This window comes from Charadrius vociferus, unplaced genomic scaffold (assembly GCF_000708025.1).
Source record: "Charadrius vociferus isolate BGI_N301 unplaced genomic scaffold, ASM70802v2 scaffold97, whole genome shotgun sequence".
Lineage (NCBI taxonomy): Eukaryota > Metazoa > Chordata > Aves > Charadriiformes > Charadriidae > Charadrius > Charadrius vociferus.
In genome coordinates, this window is record NW_009649316.1 from 68717 (window position 1) to 90611 (window position 21895).

General features: G+C 37.6%; 1 protein-coding gene across 1 annotated transcript in view; it reads right to left on the reverse strand.

Moving 5' to 3' along the window:
- LOC104290340 (contactin-associated protein-like 2) overlaps positions 1-21895 on the reverse strand; it is a 792176-nt gene that overhangs the window by 60751 nt on the left and 709530 nt on the right. The window lies entirely within an intron of this gene.

The window sequence follows — 21895 nt, forward strand, 5'->3', positions numbered from 1 at the left end:
ACAACACCCGCCAAATGTAAACTGCTAACCTAAAAAATCCAAATGTGTCTATATACAGAGAGAAAAGCCCACTTTACTAATGACAGAGGTTAGAACAAGAGGATATTGTACTTCTAGCACTCCTAGGGCACACATAAGCCCCCTAGGTCAAACAGGCTAGCATTAATGAAGTCTCTGGTGGACTTCACAAATCTCTGTACATGTCATTCATATTATGATGAAAAAGTTTAAACAGATCTCACAAGACTTGGCAGCATTTTCTACCAGTGGCACGAATCATAATTTGTTTTGTCTCCTCTGGAAATCTGGTCTTCAGCCAGACCCTCTTCTCTAAAAATATTTTATCACCTGCTGTCTGCTTATTAATTGAAGCCAGTTCTGGAAAAGCATTGATATATTTCAGTCTCTCTGTATACTATCATTCCTTAACCCTCGGTTAGATTTCACTTCAGTGTATTGACACTGATTCAGTACCTACCAGTTCTTGATGGGATTGAATTCTTTAAAAAGTAGTTTGTAGGACCTCTGTACCTGAGGTATGAATAATACCAACACAGTACTACAGTTCTCCTTTTCCATGTGCCAGAGAAATGCTTCCTGGAGCACACTCGAGATTTAGATGTAATAATTCTAGGGTGATGAGATCTAGCCATAGATATAGGTCATGGATAGCATAATAGGTTATCTGAACATCTAATTATACTGGTATTTTTTATAAGTTGGTTGTCAAGCAAAGAAATGGGCAGATAATGCAACAATCTGGGTAAGAAAAAGTCCCAAAGATATTCAGATGATAACAGCTGAGCAACTAGCTGCGAACAGGCTAACTTCAAGCCAAAGTACAACTCACACAAATATTATTTTACAAGATATTAAATGGCTAGGATGACAGGCTAGAAAAAAAGTAGAGGAAATACAGGTATGAAGGCACTGACAAAAGCAGAAACAGGAGCAAAGCAAACTATCTTTAATAGGACACAGGCAAATCACCGACAGTAACAAGGGAAGGATAAGACTACGCTATAATCGCCTCTTTTTACCAGCTTTGTTGATTCAGTGTTTCTCTCAGATTGCTGTGGACCTTAGTGTGAACAACAGTGTACTTCTTCAGAACTGTTTTGCAACACTTTTGCCAATGGCTGGCCACAGAATTCAAAGGATTCAGGTATGTTTGGGCGTTCCTGCTGAAAAATCACAGGGTCGTAACCCAGGCTTTCCGGTTGAAAGGTGATGGTACCAGTTGTTTGAAGTAAACTGCAATGGGCCCTGAGGTATCTCTCACCTTTAACTATGGAATCTTTTTCCTTTCCTTTTACTTTTCAATGTCAAAGAACAGGTACTCTTTTTTCTTTTGTTTTTTTTTCTTTCCCTGAGGTAATGACAAACATGGCATCTTTCCTATTTTCAAAGCCATCTCCTGCAAAATATGCAGAACATGTCATTCCCAAACAGAGAGATTGTCTGGCAGACTGTACCCAAGCTCAGCTACGAAGAAATATGCACATATCCCTCCTCTGTTCGCAGATCACCTACGACCTGGACTACACTTTAAATAAAATCCATGTGCTATATTGCTACTGGGAGCAAATCTAACTAATTAAGCAGAGCACAAGCACGATTTTCATTCACATGGAATTATTTCAGTCTTAATAAACACCACAAAATGTCCAAAATTCCAATGTTTGTTTAAATAGTTAAACTTCATACCCAAGTTCAGATAACACTGCAACAGAAATGATTCCTAACAATCTAAAAAGACTTCTATATTCAGAAAAGAAACTACCTATTAGTATTCTGAGATACAAATCTTCAATGAAAAAAGACATATTGCAAACCAGGTACAATAGCGGTCTATCCAAAAGTTGCTGCTGCAGACTTAGCTTCCCTAAGAGCCATACTAGACATTACAAATCCAAGCATATACCCACAGACACTAAAATTTCCTAAGATGAACAAGGTCTTGATGGCAGAAGCGAAAAAATATAATTATCAATGATTTTGTCTTTAGACAAGGGGAAGATGAGATTGATGTCTCTTCCAAATCCATGACTGCATGAAAAATAATGATTTCTCCCCTTTTATGGCACCCTCTGAGATTCTTCTGTAGATTGGATAAATCTTTGCCCAGATATTTGAGGTAAATATTCTTGTCTGCTGGGAAAAAGAGACGAAATATTACTGTCGAGGTATGATAGCATCTTAAAAGGAGGAGCGTAAGGGGGAAAAATTACATAAAATAGTCTTAATACACATAGATGCTAAAAATTGATATTTGTCCACATCACAACAGAAATAAATCAGTTATTATCTACTCAATGCACAGATACTTTTCCATCTTTTATTTGACTCACTGGTTTATTTCCCTTGTATGGTGGGTGGCTCATTTGTGCATATTGTTGGTTTTATAATGTCAGTATTTTGTGGGCTCATAAAAAAATACAATAAACTGAATTCAGTATTTTGATATGTTTGCATTCCAAGAACATCAGAAATTTAGTGATAAAGGAAATGTATGTTTCTTTTCACAAACTAATAGCAAAACTGGATCCTCTTGCGATCTTGATGTTTAAAAAATGGATGAACAGCAAGACTTAATTTATTTTCTTGCAAATAAATGTATTCCAAAGTCCTTATTTTGACAAGAACTGATGTAGATGGTTGGTAATTCATGCTTTAAAAGCAGCTTATTTTATGCTGAAATGAAAGCAGCAACTCCACTTGTGCCTATAGAAACAAGAGTTCCACTGAAGAAAGTTCACTTTTTAAAATGCCTAGAGCGTGCTTTTTTGCTTTGTCTTCAGAAACCACTTGATTTTGCCAGTCGTTAAACACTTCCAATTCCTGCCTACTTCAATGGAGTTTGAAAGTAGTCAGCCACTTAAGACATAAATGAAGAGTCCTCGGGAAAAGTACAATAAAAAGGCAAACAACTATTTTAAAATAAAAGAGAAAATAAAAGAGAAAATTTCAGTTAACTTTTAGTCCTTTAATTAGAAACCAGCAGTGACCAAAATAAAATAGGGCACTGATATTGTAATAACATTAATATAAATAATACAATGAAATGGGACACAAATGAAAAAAAATGTTTGAAATACATATATTGTTCACTTATTATGAAACATTTAAACATAGTTTTATGTTCTGCTCATTCTTAGTACAAAGGCAATTTTATGTCCTGGAAGAGGAGCAGTTAAAAAAAAAAAAAATATATATTCTGGATATCTGACAAATTAAAAACAGTCATTTTGTCTTCTCCTGTTTTTAAATGAAGGTTTTATTACCTTTATAAGTGAATTCCCATGAAAAGAAATTTTGTGCATGCATGGCTGAAACCCTGAAATATCAAATCAGCAAGAACTGTTTTGAAATAAACTCAAAATCTGTCCTGATCTTCCTGTTTAGATAAAATTCTCTTTCAAATGACTGGAAACAAGAGCAATAGCAGCAAGTTTCAATCACCACTTTTCTGACATGAAGAGAAGCAGTAAAAATGATCATTATTGCCAGTCTTGACTAATTTAAGTCAATCTAACACTTTACTGCAATATCTGTCTTATTTTATTGGATATGATGGAAAATACAGAAAGCTACATAATGATCAAATTGCAGCAAATCTGTACATTACACTACCCATGTAATACATGGTATTCATAGGCTTTCTATTTTGTAACTAAGAGAATAAATATACACTAGATTTTCAAAGTTACTGCTACTTCACTTCTACCAAAAATCTCCCATGAAAATAAAAAAAGTCTACAGACTGCTGGAGATAATTACACTTAGGAAGATATAAGCAGCATAAAATACTCAATCACTACCGTCTTTAAGAGATGTACAGTGTGGAAATTACACTGTTGGCATTAATTGTGCAATTTATTTTGCTGGTTCTACATCAATTTATTTTGTATTTTTATGTACTATAAAGTTCTGTTTACAATATGACTAAGGTGAATTTACTTCAATCAAAAATAGTACTATAGAACTGTTGGACCAACTCAGATACAGATTCACGTGATTTACTTCCACCAACTTCCACCTAAGAGATTTAGATTTTAATCAACAACTTTTTTTTTTTTTTTCAGTTAACAAAGGTACCAAAATGAAAGCTTTTAGTGTTGAGTAGCTAACCACCCAAACAAAATCACTGTGAGCTACAGTTTGGATGACCACAATATGTCACTGTGGTAAACTGCACCAGTTTGGAACTGAGTTTTGGTTTAGGTACCTTAAACACTATTTCTAGTTTCAATACTATTCACTACATGTTCTCCAGTATTCCCAATTTTCTCACTTAGCTCCTGCTACCCTGTATCAACTAGAACCACAGAGAGTGCCAACCTCCCCAGAGATTTACCAAGAAAACAGAACTATCTCTGGGTTGCAAAGACTTTATTGGAGCTTTGTTGCTAATAAATGTTTCTACAGATTTTAAACTTGAAAACCGATTTCATTTGAAGTGTATTCAGATATTCAGTGCATCTTAAGTGTCTATTCTGACACTTCTGTTAGCAGTAACTTTCAGGTCTTCAACACCTTAAATTTATTTTTTGGACTTTCAAAACTACCTTAAGCATATTAATCATTAGTGAGAAGTATAGCATAATATAGATGGTTTCTATAGGTCAAAATTATGGATGCCCATTAAACATACTAGGTGGATTTAAAGATATACATTGTTGCTCTTTAATGGTCAAACTAAAAAAATAATTGGTTGTTTAAAGAGATATCGTAATAATTTTCAAAGCTTATCTTTTCATTGATTAATCGTATTTTTGTATTTAAATTCACATAAATTTATATTATCTGAGCAATGAAATTAAGTACATTAAGTTCTGTAGGGCCCAATGGAATCCCTACAGTCACTAAATTCATAGTAAAGGCTATGCTTATTAGGATCCTATGCAAAAAAGACATAGTAATTAATTTTAAAATCTTAGCATTAGAAACTATAGAAACTATAGAACTGATTAACAAATTTTTCTGATTCTCTTACATTTTCAGTTTATAATAACCGTAAAGACAGGTGACTCATAGAAACGTACCACAGCGCTTTTCTCATTAGTTGCATTTTTCACTATATATTAGATGAAGACAAAATGAAAGAAAGGCAGGATAAAGAGGAAAAATCACATGGTCGTTCTGATACTTTAAAAGTAAACATAGCAGTGTGATTAGTAGTCCCTCCACGTTTTAGGATATTAGCTGTGCCACTTGCTTGTATTATGAGGTATTTATAAACTGTTCGAATTATATATATATTTGGGCAAACTGGATAGTTTAACTTAATAAAGTGTTACGCATCTTTAACTCAGTAGTAGAATAGAACTTCATATCTGTTTTTTCACGAGATCATGATTTAAAGAATATTTAGCTTTCTTACTTCTATTTAGACACACAAATATAGATTTGTCTTTCCAAATTTAGAAAGTAATAACAAAATCTCTACAATGTAAATACACACATTCTCTCCTTTCTCAATCTAAGTTAATTTATCTGTAGCACATAATTTGTACCTGCAGTTCAAGTGAAAATCTAGCAAACCTTAACATTTTTATAAGTGGAAAGCACTCATATAGCAGTGCATATTCAACCTATATTAATATTTTAAAAAATCAAATAATAAATTTCTGCAATCTCCATAATTATTCAAACCTATTATGCATGCAAATATTTCACTAAATGTAAAGAAACAAAGGTCTATTTGTTTCTTACTCTTAAGACTTGAATGTTAGAAAGGATCACGATTTTGTTATCTTTTTTAAAACTCTCTCTTAAAAAAAAAAAAAAGGATGAAAATATTACCATTTTGGAAACTGATCTTTAACCTTACAATTAGAAAATTAAAGAATTCCAGCTGTTGGGTTATGGTGCATTTCTACTTAGCTCATCCACCCTTCACTCTATTACAAGTCTGCTCACTCAAAAAAAAGTATGTGTACAGTAGAGAATTTGTAGAAAGCAATATACAGATATTCCTTTAGCTTCAATCTCCTATCTTTTTTAATTAAAAAAAAAAACAACCAAACAAAAAAAAATAAAAGCAAGCAATTTGTTTTTAAGGAAACAAAATCTCTACAATGTAAATACACACATTCTCTCCTTTCTGAATCTAAGTTAATTTATCTGTAGCACAGCCAGGAAGGCTGGTCTTACTTCAAGCAGGTAGTCTTAGAAGCACAGGAGAAGGCCATCCCCATGGCTTGAAAACCGAGCCGACGGGGAAGAAGACCAGCCTGGCTAAATAGAGAGCTTTGGCTGGACCTCAAGAACAAAAGGAAAGCTTACATTCTCTGGAAAAGGGGGTTGGCATCTTCTGAGGATTATCAAGATACAACAAAGCTATGTAGGGGGAAAATTAGAAGGGCCAAAGCTCAATCAGAACTCAGCTTGGCCACTGCAGTTAAAGACACTAAGAAGAGATTCTTTCAGTATATCAATAGGAAAAGGAAGACTAGGGAAAATGTAGGCCCACTGATGAATGAGACGGGTGCTCTTGTGGTGGACGACGCAGAGAAGGCAGAGTTACTGAATGCCTTCTTTTCTTCGGTCTTCACTGCTAAAGCTGTCCCTCACACATCCCATACCCTGGAGGCAAGGGGGAAGGTCTGGAGAGAGGAAGATTTCCCCTCAGTTGAGGAGGACCGGGTCAGAGACCACTTGGCCAAGCTGGACATTCATAAGTCCATGGGCCCTGATGGGATCCACCCGCGAGGGCTGAGAGAGCTGGCAGATGTTATTGCTAGACCACTCTCCATCATCTTTGAAAGGTCATGGGGAACAGGAGAGGTGCCTGAGGACTGGAGAAAGGCCGACATCTCTCCAATCTTCAAAAAGGGCAAGAAGGAGGACCCAGGGAACTACAGACCGGTTAGTCTCACATCAGTGCCTGGGAAGGTAATGGAGCGACTCATTCTGGATGTCCTCTCCAAACACATTGAGGAACAGGGAGTTATTGGAAGGGGTCAACATGGATTTACCAAGGGAAATCATGTTTGACCAATCTGATGGCCTTCTATGATGATCTAACTGGTTGGCTGGATGAGGGGAGAGCTGTAGATGTCATCTACCTTGACTTTAGCAAGGCTTTTGACACTGTCTCCCATAACATCCTCATTAGGAAGCTGAGAAAGTGTGGGCTAGATGAGGTGACAGTGACATGGATTGAAAGCCGGCTGTGTGACAGGACTCAGAGGGTTGTGGTCAGTGGCACGAAGTCTAGTTGGAGGCCTGTAACCAGTGGTGTCCCTCAGGGGTCAATACTTGGTCCAATTTTGTTTAATATATTCATTAATGACCTGGATGAGGGAACAGAGTGTCTCCTCAGCAAGTTCACTAATGATACCAAACTGGGAGGGGTGGATGACACTCCAGAGGGCTGCGCTGCCATCCAGCGTGACCTGGACAGGCTGGAGAGCTGGACAGAGAGGAACCTAATGAGGTTCAACATAAGCAAGTGCAGGGTCCTGCACCTGGCGAGGAAGAATGCTAACAACCAGTATAGGTTAGGGGGGGACCTGCTGGGGAGTAGTTCTGAGGAGAAGGATTTGGGGGTCCTGGTAGATAGTAAATTGTCCATGAGCCAGCAATGTGCCCTTGTCGCCAAAAAGGCCAATGGAATCCTGGGCTGCATAGCGAAGAGTGTGACCAGGAGGTCGAGGGAGGTCATTCGCCCCCTCTACTCGGCACTGGTGAGGCCACAACTGGAATACTGTGTCCAGTTTTGGGCTCCCCAGTTCAAGAGGGACAGGGAACTGCTGGAGAGAGTCCAGCGAAGGGCAACCAAGATGATTGAGGGATTGGAGCATCTCCCTTATGAGGAAAGGCTGAGAGAGCTGGGACTCTTTAGCCTGGAGAAGAGAAGGCTGAGGGGAGACCTTATTACTACTTACAAATACCTAAAGGGTGGGTTGAAGGAGGATGGAGCCAGACTCTTCTCGGTGGTTCCCAGTGACAGGACGAGGGGCAGTGGGCACAAGTTGGAACATAGGAAGTTCCATTCAAATACACAGAAAAAACTTCTTTACAGTTCGGGTGACAGAGCACTGGCCCAGGCTGCCCAGGGAGGGGGTGGAGTCCCCTTCTCTGGAGATTTTCAAAACCCGCCTGGATGCAGTCCTGAGTAATGTGCTCTGGGCAATCCTGCTTTAGCAGGGGAGTTGGACTAGAAGATCTCTAGAGGTCCCTTCCAACTCTAAAAATTCTGTGATTCTGTGAAACAGTATGAAATTTTAAACTGAAACCACAAAATAACCCCTAAGAAGCATAACCCTTAACATTATTTCTTCCTCCCAGTATTAATATGTATAGTCCAATGGAGCCAAGGAGATTTCTTAAACACTGAGGCTGTCTATTCAAGAGCACAGCAGGCATAGCAGCATAGGCCTTACATAGCAGTGACTCAACACAAAGTCAATGGGCCTTTTTTTGAATAACAAGTTACAGGACTAAACTGTGACAAATTGCATTAGAATCATTAAAATTTCTCTTGAAAGTACTTTAAGATGCATGATAGTAGATATTGATTGACTCACATCAGAAGAAAATATGCTATTTGTTAAGAGAACTGTGCTTATTTCCTTGAAAGAAGGTTTATTTTTTATTTTCTTGGAAATACACACTGGGAAGTACACAGTGAAAACAATGTCATTGATATGCCACATCCAAGATGGATTTCCTCCTACCAGAATGCTGAATGTTTCCTACAAAAATGACTGAGGCAATTCAGTGTATTGAGGAAAGCAACATAAAGAATAATACAGCTGCCCAAATATAAAAGAAATCTTAGCTTTTCAAATATTCTTTTGTTGTTTGATGTAACATTTACTCTTAAAGGTTCAAAATAATTATAGAAATTATGATGGATAGATTTTGAAAGATTTCTTTTCAACAGGAACTCAACTAAAATCTTTAACACGTATCAGGCAGTTACCTTTCATTGGTATTGACACTGGCTTCTTTAGTGATGACTCAGAGAGTGGGAAAATAAAGACCAAAACTACAGTCACTTATGAAAAGTCATGTTATTATAAAACCACAAAATAATTTCATTTAGAAGGGACCTCTGGAGATTATCTGGTCCAAACTACTCTTCAGAGGAGGTCAAATTAGGGCAAGTTACTTAGGGATTTGTCCAGTCCAGTTCACTGTCTCCAAGGATGGAGATTTCAGAACCTCCCCAAACAACATGTTCCAGTGTTTGACCATCCTCACAGCTAAGAAATATGTCCTTGTATTTAATCAGATTCTCCCATGTTGCAACTTTTGTCTGTTGTCTTTTATCTTCTCATCATACACCTCCAAGAAGAGTCTGGATCCATCTTCTCTACACCCTCCCAGTAGGCAGCTGTAGACAGCAAGATCTCCCTTCAGCCTTCTCTTCCAGAGGCTAGATAAACCCAGTTCTCTCAGCCAGCCTCTCCTCACACATCATGTGCTTGAGGTCCTTAACCCTCTTGTTGACCCTCTGCTTGACTTGCTCCAGTATGTCACTGTCTTTCTTGTACTGGAGGACCCAACACAATGTGCTCCAGATGTGATCTTACCAGTGGTGATGGAGGGGACGAATCACTGACTGCAGCCTTCTGACTCTGCTCTTGCTGATGCAGCTCAGTATGGCAGTGGCCATCTTCACCAGAGGGGAACAATTACTGCCTATGTTCAACTTGTCCCTCAAGACCCAAGGTCCTTTTCTGCAGAACTCTATTCTACCCAGTTGATGACCAGACTGGATTGATGCACTGGATTATTCAGTCCCTGGTGTAGGACTTAAGTTTGTCTTTGCTGTGCATGACAAGGCTGCTGTCAGCTCATTTCTCCAGCATGTTGAGGTCCAAGTGAAGAGCAACCTTATGTGCCAGTATACCAGCCACTTCCTGTAGTTTGTCATCATCCACAAATTGCTGAGGGTGCACTCCATCCCATTACCCACGTTGTTTATAAAAACATCAAACAGTATCAGGCCCTGACTAGTAGCTGGTCACCACTTAGCCTTTGTGCTGCTGCTCACCACCACTTGATCTTGGTGTCCAGGCAATTTTCCCCCACCGTATAGTTCATCTATCCTGTCCGTATTTCACCAATTTGCTATAAAGATACTATGCAGACTGTGTTGAAGGCCTTTCTTAGATCAAGGTGTACAACGTTCACTGTTCTCACTGTTGTCTCATCCACAGAGCATGGAGGGCAATCTCAGATATCTCCCAAAATTAGCATAACCTTTCAAAGATCATTGAGAGCAACCTTGTCATGCGATTGGCCACCTCTGTCAGCACTCCTGGATCCAGCCCACCTGATGCCACAGACTTCTCTACATCCGATTTGCATGTGTGATCCCTAATCTGGTCTTTCTCTGATGTAGGCTTTACTTTACCAGACTGCCACTAGTTCCAGGGGCCTAGGAGGCCTGAAAGCAAACTTTATCAAGAAAGTCCAAAGCAAGGCAGGCACAAAGTGCCTCAGCCTTTTCCATGTCCTCTGTCCCTAGGTCTCTATCCCACGGAACAGCGGGACCCCGTTTTTCTTAATTTCCATTTGCTGCTGGTATGCTTACTGAAGTCTTTCTTGCTGCCTGTCATATCCCTGACTAGCTTCAACTCCAGCTGATCTGTGGATTTCCCAGTTCCAACCCCGCATGCTTGGGCAATGATGCTATATTCCTCTTGGGTAGCCCATCCCCGCTTCTGCCTGGTACGTTGTTTCCTTTTTGCATTTGAACGCAGTCAGGTGTTCCCTTTTTCCAATAATTATGACAGTTTGCTTTAAGCAATGTAAATTATTGTAATAGAACTGTTAAAATATACAACAAGCCCAGAGTTTTCTTTCACTTTGAATGCATAGATGGCATTAAATTCCAGACAGATACACACACACACACACATTCTAGTGTCTATTGGGAAAGAAAAGGAAAATTAATTATAATGTAAATTTCCCTAATGTCCACTTCATTCATATTCTGTTCTTTGCAGGCTGACAGAGGGAGACTTCAGAGTATTTTTGATAGGTGCCAAACGTTAAAAACATTTTTTTATGTACGAGTTTTTATTACACAGTTGAAACTCAAAATAGCATAATGCATTGGTAGTTAAAAGGAGTAGGGAAGACATTGGAGTAGGGAAGAGCTAAAAGAAGACAGGAAAATTACATCTAACCTCACTGACTCTTACACCTTCTGCTTTTCTTTGTCTCTCAATTGCAAAACCAAAGTAATATTTACTTTGAGCCAATGAGGAAAAGAGGCAACAACTTAGCTGAGGACACGCTTTGCAGACACTGTTATTCAGCTGCCAAAACAGAGACACCTTTCCCCAGTCCTTTTCCTTTCCCCTCTGCTGTGGTGAGTCAAGCTACACTAACAAAAGCTCTGTGGCAGCTTTACAAAAACCTTGTGCAGGACTAGACTGCCATTTGCTGGGGTGAACGATTTCCTGGCTACAGGGAAGAGAATGGATTCCTTGGGCAGATCTTTGTTCAAGTGGGGGATGCAAGAACTGTGGATGACCTATTTTTTTTTCTTGTCTAGGAAATACAGGCATTTTTGGGAAGCTCTGCAAAAAGATGAGGGATTCAACTCTAGCTGAACTCTGCTAAAAAGGTGAAGTGCAGGATCTAGGGAAGAGTTATATTGTGTAAGACCAGGGTGACTTCGCTGTAATTTGGAATATAAGGACTTTTGCAAGGGAAACAAGGGAAAGACAAAGACCATAAAGGTTATTAGAGAGATCCTGGAATTTGAGAGTCTGGGATAAGCCAGAAAATTAATGTCTATGGAAAGAGAAGAGGGACCGAAACATTTCAGGAAGCTGTTAAACTAAAACTAATTAAGCAGCCGAGAACCATGAGGCTTACACGGCTATTAAGAATCACTGACTGAGCACACCCATCTGATTAATAATTTTGTATCTTAGTGAAATAACCTTTAAAGATTTCCTTGGTTTTGAAAAGAGACTAAGGTAAACACAATGATTTTCTCTGATTATGGCTTGGAGCTTCTGGATTTGTTTAAAGTGAAAACCAGCTTTCTGTATTTTGTATCTAAAGTGATCAAAACAGCAAATATGTGTAATCAAATGAGCACAAAGGAAAAGAAAATGTGACACCTCAAAGAAATAAGCCACCTCTTGGTAAACTAATAAAGAGGTTTAGAGAATCTAAAGTACTGCACTAAGTTCATATACGGCTTTGTGGCGAAAATCATAGACGTCACCGAAAAAAAAAGGAACATTTTCATATTTGCAGTTTAAGCCCACAAGTCCTTATTCAAGAACGCGCATGAGCACATGTAAGTCCATGTAACTTCAATATAAAAGGCTTACTCTCACAAATTGTTTATCTTACTATCTTGTATGTAACATTGTCTTGATAATATGGCTTTAAATAGCACAGGCAACAGAGCACAGGAGACCAGCTGCTATATCCTATCTGACTTCATTATCAGCAAATTTTATCTACCTTGAGAAGATGGTAAGTAGTGAAGTCCTCATTGCACATATGATTGAAAGCTAGCCTTAAACGTAATGACGCAAACAATACTTAAACACATTATGCACACAGGTTGCAAATGACCATGCATGTAATTCCTCAGCTCTGGCAGATCACATTACCTGAGGTCGAACATTTTTTTGCCTCCTTTTTTCCTTTTTCCTTTAGATATTTTCTAATACATACTAGACGAATTTGAAATTCAACTGAAAAATTGGAAATGTACCATTTCTCAGAAATAAACAAAAGGCTTTCTTTTATTGCAGTCAGAGATCAGTGTGAAATAGATTTATTAGCCCAACAACCATATAATGGTGCTACATACAGAAATACATATTTGCATTTCACTCTTCATTTTCCAACAGACTCCCATCATCAGAAATCAGTGTGCTTGTGCACAGTACCTGTCACAGTCAGGTTCTGTTTCAGAATGTCTATATATGGTACGTTTAGTTCCTGTGTTGGTGATTTGCAGAAGCCAGCCCTCACAAAGCTGTGATTTGGGGATAAGAATGCATGGGGCACATTTTGTAAGCAGGAATATTTTGGTAAATATTGATGTTCATAAAGGGAAAGAATGAATTAAAGTCCGATTCTAATCTGGGAGAAAAACATGGGAATATTTGTACTCATTTTCCCTCCGGATGACAGGATTAAAATTTGCATGACAGGAGTAAAAAGCAAAGAAAAAATTAAAGGAAGAAAGCAGGGCATTGGTAGAGTCAAGCAACTGTATATACAGCAATCATTAGCAAGATCTTCATTCTCCAAGTTCGACTGGGCAGTGCATCTGAGGAAAATATATCTTGGCAAGAAACCTGATTTGCCAATCATTAATGTCTAATATTGAAATCCAAGGACACTTAAGAACAAGGAAGTGATGTTAGCAGAGTCCTATTTTTAGGACAACAAGGACAAAGAAAGGTAGAAATTGATAGCACTTATAAGAACAGAAAGTGAGAAATTTCTTGATCTGGACTCCAGTTAAGAATTATCAGATTATACTGTTTGAATTACTTTGTTGTCTGTAATCTAGATAACCTTTACAGGCATCTGAACTCTTTTAGAAGGGCCAACTTACCTTATAATAAAAAAACTAGTTAACTTGTTTTTTTAAAACTTAGGTTTAGATTCAGAATTAATTTGAGTGTCTTCACATAAGTCATGAAGACAGTGAAGGCATCTGTGATTTATAGGCTAGTCATGAGAGTCTAATAAAGCACTTTAATGCAAAGGTTTTGCCAAGACCTATCTGAATGAGGGCACTCTGAGGCTATGTAAAACCTGAAATCTCGCACATGACGTTTAAACACATGCATATATACGCATATACAAAAGAGAATCTGCACTTAGAAAGTTCGCTTATTGTCATGGATCTTTCAAATTTCCATTGTTACAGTCATGTGAAGATGGATGTTCATAATTGGAAAATGGGGAAAATACGTACACAATCATATCAGTGCCAGTCTTCAGGAAAAAGGGGAGAGCTTTGTCAGTACGCATTTTTATGAGTCATGACAACTAGATTGCACCAAATTGATCTGATTGGCAAGGAAAAAAGCAGCTACTTATATAATTATGAAAGACATTGAAGTCTATCAAATAAGGCATTACAGAGAAAATACTCGATGATCCCAAGTAAAAATAAAATTTAATTATCAGAATGATAAACACAATGGTATAGATGGAGATGTACTACTTGTTCATTTCTAAGCCCACCACAGCTATTAAAGCTAACACTCATGACTTACAAGCAGAATCTGTTATTTTGTTACATCACTACATTCTTAACTCATATTCTCACAAGTTAAGAAGTCACATCATTCAGTTCTGTCACTTAATTTGCAAACAAAAGATAAGCAAATATTCTGATACACACAAGCCAAGGAACACTTGGCTGGAGAGTGAAAGGTAAATTCTTGACAGACAGCAGAAGGCGCATTATAAGAATCACATAGCTGCTGCTCAAGAGAAGAAAAACTTTGGGAAATAACATAATTATTTGAAAAACAGAAACTTACATAAATCAAGTACCCTGATTTATAAATGAAATTTTAATCATGTGTCCTGACAAACTTAGGTAACTATAGCAAAAACCCCAAAAAATTAACTATTCGATTTACATTACTACAATATTTCCTTGTGATACAACAGTGAAATCAGAATTGTATTTATAGAATACAGGCATTACCTCTCAGAGACAAATGAGCAGACAGAGATGTTCCCTATGTATTTTTCCAACTCTATTGACTTCACAAATATTTGCAAGGCAGGAAAGCTATGAGCAACATTTACATTGAAACTATTAACCAAATTCTTGACTACAGATTCATGTGCCAACACTGGCTCCTAAATATTATTCATATCCCACTTTTTGACAAGGGCAGCTTTTTTAAGTTCAGTACAACAGATGTGCACCTATTACACATATTTATTTTGTCCCATCCCCCATACACTATTTTAAGTAATATAAGTAGATTAGAAAGAGAATATTTTCTAATCATTCAAGGAAGGAAACTCAGGAATGACTTAGCAAGTCAGATAATAGGGGAAAGAGATTTATAGTGTTTTAAAATGGAGTTTGATAAATTAATGGAAGAAATAATATAGCAGCTTAGGGTGGTTTTGCGTTATAAATCAAGGTTGTGATATGAGACCTTTGGTGTGTAATTTGTTGATACTCCTAAAGAGAACTGAAAAAAGTGCACTGCTGTCTGTTCAACATGTTTCTGCCACATGTATACGGTACTAATGCAATGCTTCAGGGCTTCTTTTGGTTACCTACGAGGGCATACACAGGTTTGGACTTTTTTTTTTTAATCCTTGATGAACTTCCAATGTGTTTTTACCCTTCTGTGAAGCACTGAATTGCCACAGCAAGACTTAATCTGACACAAGGAAGACCAGTGCTCCCAGAGGTTTAAAATTCTTGAGTGACTCCCCTTGACCTGTTCATTTAGCATGCTCAGCTAGCTGGAATGGCAGATACCTCTGGAGTGGCTTAAGTTATTCCTCTGCAGGTAAGATTCATTCACCAGGATGTGTGGGAAATTTCAAATGCAAGAGCAGCTCCTGCAGGATTAGGCCATTGGTGCTGCCCCAATTCTTTTCCTGTGGTTACTAATACTCAGGGTTTATTAATTTGCCCCACAATCAAAAGTCAGGCTTTAGGGTACTGGGAATTTTCTGGTGGCAGATGACTGTATGTAGAGAAAATGGTCTAAAAACTGTTGGATTAAATATCTAACGCACAGTTGAAAGCAACAGAAAACAATGACTCTTCAGCCTTCTTTCTAAGCAATATCTGAGATACAGTACTGAAATAGCAGAAACTATTTAATATTGAATATACCTTTTAATAGTGTAGATTTTTCCTTCCATTCAAAATCCCAGTATCTAGACCACAAAGGTTTAAATTTAAGATTCTGTGCAGAGATAACTTTTTTAGTATGAGCAGCAAAGCACGAGGAAGCTTTTTAGGCTGGGTTTTAACATTGTACCTGTGTCTTGGCAACTTATAAAACTTAGGCAAATTTGCTTAACAATTTTGCTGATGCTAGGTTATATAAAACTTAACAGATATTTCCCTTTTCTTCTCTGTCATTCTATTACTAGTTCTTTGATAGAACAAAAATTGAAAGAATATGCAAAAAAGTCTTACTTTAAATAAATTTCCATAATTAAGTTTGATTACTTCTATTTCCAAATAGCTACAGATGTTTTTCTAATTAGCACTGGGAATTTTAGACTGGCACTGACTCTGCTGTCTTTTCCTACAGGAAATTGTACACTTCTGCCCATTAACTTGAGTAAGTAAAGAATGTCAACAGGATAACATGCGCAAGAAATCTGCTAGCCATATTTCCAGATTGCTGTTTTTATTGGGTGTATTCCCTCAGGAGTCTACACTGCTGGTTCTGTAAAATTATATTGAAAATGCCATAAAGCACGCAGACTTCTGACTTGACACCAGTATCGAATTTCAATGCTGTATACTTAAAATGCCATTTAAAATATTGTCTAATCATTAGGTCCCGGGGAGGGAAACATGTCATAACATGAACAGTTAATTAAAATTATTACTCTGATAAAAATTATAATATTAGTCGCAGGAGAAATAATACGCCCTGCTTTATCTGGGTTGTATTCAAGTGTACTTGACATGTTGAGCAGTATTTCAAGTTATTTCAGTGTATTTTATTGCATGGTGTTAGCAGACACCACTGTGGCATGTCTGCTGATTGGCCCCTGCAAAACCATACTTCTCTCCATGGAAACCGCTGTATGAATATTGTATCTGTGCCTGTTTTCTTAGGCTGGTAGGTCTTCATACTTCTGATATCTGGGATATCGTTGGTAAGCATGGATATTGTTAAGACTAAAGCAACAAATGTTTTGCTCTCAATTTACTATTTCCATAACCTGATTAGAAAGGCAAAATTGTGTTCTGGCATTTCCTGCACACCCGCTGGCAAATTTTACTGTCTAAGTATGTGCATGTCTACACTTAAGAGCATTTATACATGAGCACTGGGTAGGAAATGCATCCCTAGCTCATTTGGTGTCTAATTACTTGCCCACTATTGCCCTAATTTATGGAACTCTGTCTTCTTTGAACCAGTTTGCACAGCTCTTATCTGCTTTAGAAATTCTGGTGAAACTTTACCTTTCAAGCTCTGTTTTTAATAATTCATAATGATTAATCATGTTTACATATTTGCATAAAGAGTACTGTAACAAGGCAAACGACTGATCTGTAAAGAGGAAAAGCATACCAACACTGCACCTTCAGCTACCGTTAATTGGCCTAGTCCATTAACTTTAGTAGAAGAATATCAATTTCCACCAGCTGAGAACTTGCTTCTTTCTTCCATAAGTTAGACAATTTCTTTTTCGGTTGACTTCTGCTGGTAGTTTACACTGAACTGTGAAGAACTTTATATGGTAATAAGGACTATTCCCTTATGTACTTTGGTAGTTTGAATAGTAAGTAACGTACAAATTAAAGTTAATAAGGATTTTAGAACAAGGTTGCTTCTCAGATTTAAAATGCAAGGCTTTATTACAAACAATTTGGTACGGATTTACACTATGCAAAGAGATGCATGTCATTTTTGTTTTCAGCAAAGCTACACTGTCCTGAGACTCATGTTAAAATTGGAAACAGGAAGCTTAAAAGTAGGCAGCTTTGATCTGAACGCATTTGATACTGTCTTATTAAATTTGGCAAAATTTGAACTTTAGAAGTGACTCTAGTTGTCCAGAAACACAGCTGTTTGGTTGACATCGTGTTACAAGTGAAAAGTGAAAAGTGAAAGGGCAACAAAGATGATTAGGGGACTGGAGCACCTTTCTTATGAGGAAAGGCTGAGGGACTTGGGTCTCTTTAGTCTAGAGAAAAGAAGATTGAGGGGGGATCTTATTAATACATACAAATACTTAATGGGAGGATGCCAGGGGGATGGGAGTAGTCTTTTTTCAGTGGCGCCCAGTGATAGGACGAGGGGTAATGGGCACAAACTTGAACATAGGAAGTTCCATCTTAACATGAGAAGGAACTTCTTTACTTTGAGGGTAGTGGAGCACTGGAACAGGCTGCCCAGAGAGGTGGTGGAGTCTCCCACTCTGGAGACATTCAAAACCCGCCTGGACGCTGTCCTGTGTAATGTGCTGTAGGTGACCCTGCTCTGGCAGGGGGGTTGGACTAGATGATCTCCAGAGGTCCCTTCCAACCCTAACAATTCTGTGAATTCTGTGAATTCTGTGAAATTCCCCTGCATGTAAATGAATAGCCCTGACTGGAGATTAGGTCCCAAGTACAGGAGAAATTAATCTCCTAAGTATCCTACTTTCTTATTAAGTCATGCATAACATGCAACCATATCCAGGTGACCTGCAAAGACTCTGCATATGATGAAAAACAAAAAGCAATGAAAACCCACTACTGTGAATTTCCACTATTCAGATATACAGGATTTTCTCCCACTTCCACTATCACGTATTCATTCACCATTCTTTGAAATCTCTACTCTTCTATATTTAACCTTTCTCTGTTGTTGCAAATTCCCATCTCCCAGTTTTTCACTCCATTTCCTGCCACAATCTTGCCTTCTGCCCATCTGTATCTGTCTTCATTTCTCTTTCAAACATCTCTTTTTCATGGCTTACTGATATCTTTCCCTTCTGCTTGTTACTTCCCATTTTCTCTAATACCAACTCTTTTTTTCAACTTTCATATTCCCGTACAAACCTAAAAAAACCCATATGGTCTCTAAGAGTCACTGGAAGTAGAGTCTTAGGAAAAAACGTATGAACACAGCAAGCATAGGGTGCTATGTCCCCCGGTGTACTCTCTCCCAAATCCCTGTAGTGTGCAGTAAAGAGACATCCTGAGCCAGCTTGCACGCCTTACTTGTATTTAACAGCTGTTGATGGACTTTTCCTCTATGAAGTGACATAACTGTTCTTTGGAGCCAGTTACACTGTTCTCATCTGCAGCACTGTTTTGCACTTGAATATACTCGCATCCGTTTAAAATACGCTATTAATGCTTGGATTATGAGAAACACTGGATAGTCATTTCTTATGCACATTTTCCATGCCATTCATGAACGCAAACCCAGATCACATCCCTCCTCATCCAAGAGCAAGATGAGGAGCCTTTTCTGTTCTTAATCTCTTCTCATACAGAAGTTTTGATCAGCTTTGTTACCCTTTCTGTAAGCCTTTTGTATTTCTACTGTATCTTTCTGAGTTGACCTGACCATATGAAAAAGCACACAACATTCAAACGGTGAGGGGACATCACTGATTTATTTAATGGTATTAGCTCCCATTTCTATTTCTTGTCAGCTCAGTTTCTTGAAGAACCTGTGATAAGGAACTTAGTCTAAAGCTTTTTTTGAAATTCAGATATATCAGCTGGATTGGTGTTTATCCATAGACTTACTGACTGCTATGAACAGCTCTGAGCCCCTTTACAAGAATCACACAGATTCTTTCATTTCATTCATAAATTATTTCTATATTTTATCAGATTTCTACTGATTTGCCTCCACTTCAGAAATCAGTTTTATTCTCAGATCCTTCCTGTTATCCTTTATAAAGTGTTGTCGTTTTTCCCAGCTTCTATACTTCCAGAACATGGGCTGACAAAAGAGATAAGTAATCAGTTAATAGTTGCTTATTTTTCATATTTGACTGCCTTTAGATCACTCTGGTGAATACTACCTGGTCTTGTCAAAGTTTCTTCATTTAAGTACTCAAAGTGTCCCTTCACTGCAGTAACTAGGTATCCCTGGATTGCTCAGTTCCTCGTTGGTTCAACACAATCCTTCTGATTGATGCATATCCACACTTCCATCTTTTTGCATGTTATCTGACAGCTTCTGGCATGAAATATGAATTCTGCTAGCCCAGCTGCTGTCTAAGTCTCCTGAGTCCCAGGTATCCCCAGGCCAGAGATGCATCAGAATATAAGAAAGTTTCTTATCTTTCCAATATTAATTTATTCTCTTTGATTATAAAAGAAGATACTCTCTCATTCCTTTACTATAAAAATATTTATCCAGTTTTCAATGTACACTTCAAAAGAAATTCTGTAAAATAATGTTTGAGTTTTATGTTTGAAATATTTTTAGACTATTTTTATGCAGATGACATTTCAGTAGACAAAACAGATGACAGACAAAATTGCAATGTCATATTTCAGCAGTATTTTTCACTTAAGGTCTCAGTCAAGCATGAGAGGGAAAAAAAGAAAGCCACAGGTAAATATAACCTAATATTGATAAAATGATATGGTTTACAAAGGACCTACATTAGTTTTTGATTAAGTTTTTTATTAAGTAGACAATTTTTCTGTTACACAAGCATTTAGATCTGTTAAAAAGTACCCCCAAACATCTATGATTCGCTTTTTATCTCTCTCGAATTTCCATTCAATAGAAGTGTCTTGGGTGTCTACTATGCACGTATAAGGTGAAATAAAAAATCAAGAGCTCATTTTAGGGTTCAGTTTGGGGTTTTTTTGCACTGGAGATGACAGACTCAGATCTTTAAGACAGAGCCAGGATCCAGATTTCTTTAATTTCTTTTAGTGCTGTAGGTGCTCATGATACAATCACTCTAGTAGCAGAAGTAAAAAATAGCCTCCAGTGAAATCTTGATAGATAAATAAAAAACCCCACCACTCTCTATTACCTCAACAGGATTTTTTTTGTGAAAAGTGCTAATTACAGAATTACCACTGGAACTGTTAAGAAAACTCTTCTTTCCCCCAAATAATGCTAATGTTCAAATTACTTCAAGTCTATTTTTTTATATATATATTTTGAACCATTAGAGATAATACATTTGGAAGTTTCTCTGTAAGTCAAGAGGACTCAAAACCAAGAAAAGCCAAGAGTCTAAAGACTCACAGTTATATACTGAACAATGGGAAAAAGGAGAGGAATATCAGTGCAAGAATCCCCTCAGGGTCATCTGGTTGTGACTCTGCCAGTCAGTTACTGTGTTGTATGAAATGTTGTCTTTTGACCTGCAGGAAAGAGATGCACAGTTGATGGAGAATGATTGGGCAAACAACGTTCTTGGAATTGATCTGTGTGCACTTCAGGGGGGAGAGAGAGAAAAAGAGGAAAACATACAAGGTTTCTATCAAATACCAAGAGAGGAAAAAAACCAATGATAAGCTCCGGTGAATGCCAAGATGACTGTTCAGTCTCAGTGCAAGAATGCATACTTTGTGCCACGCAATGCTGTGTGCCTTAGTGCTGAACGTCACAACTGCCATTTTGAACTGAATCCAGGAGAGGGACCCAAACAGTGGCTGAAGATTTGGAGTTAGCAAAACTGACATGGACAAGAATTTCAATCTAGAAACCTTAACAATTGGACTTCTTTTTTAAAAATGAGGTCACTTTTAAAATGGAAATTAAGTGTCAACGACTGACACTTTAGTCATAACTACATTACTACTATTTTCCCGTATTTCATTTTCATATAGTTGTCATTAATGTCTGTTGTCATTAAATGAAGGGTCCTTAATGAAAGATCTTCCTGGAAATAGCTTCAAGTCCGCTTCACTAATAACATAGGAACATCTCGAATTTACTGCAAATCCATAGCAATTTATTTCACAGACAGGTGAGAATGGATACATAGTTCAATTATCATAACATTATTGGAAAACTTTCATATTTCACTTTCTATTTAACTATGGGATCATTGCCTTTCAAATTTGCATATTTTATACAAGATATGCATATTGTATTTTATACAGTGTGTGTTCAAGTCTGCTTCCAGTGAGTATAGCAAAGAGACTTTGATGTTCGTACTACTTCAGTAGAAACAAAGTGTGGTTTGTATTTGTGTAGATGTAATATTTGTGTTGGGACTGAATCAGACATTAGCA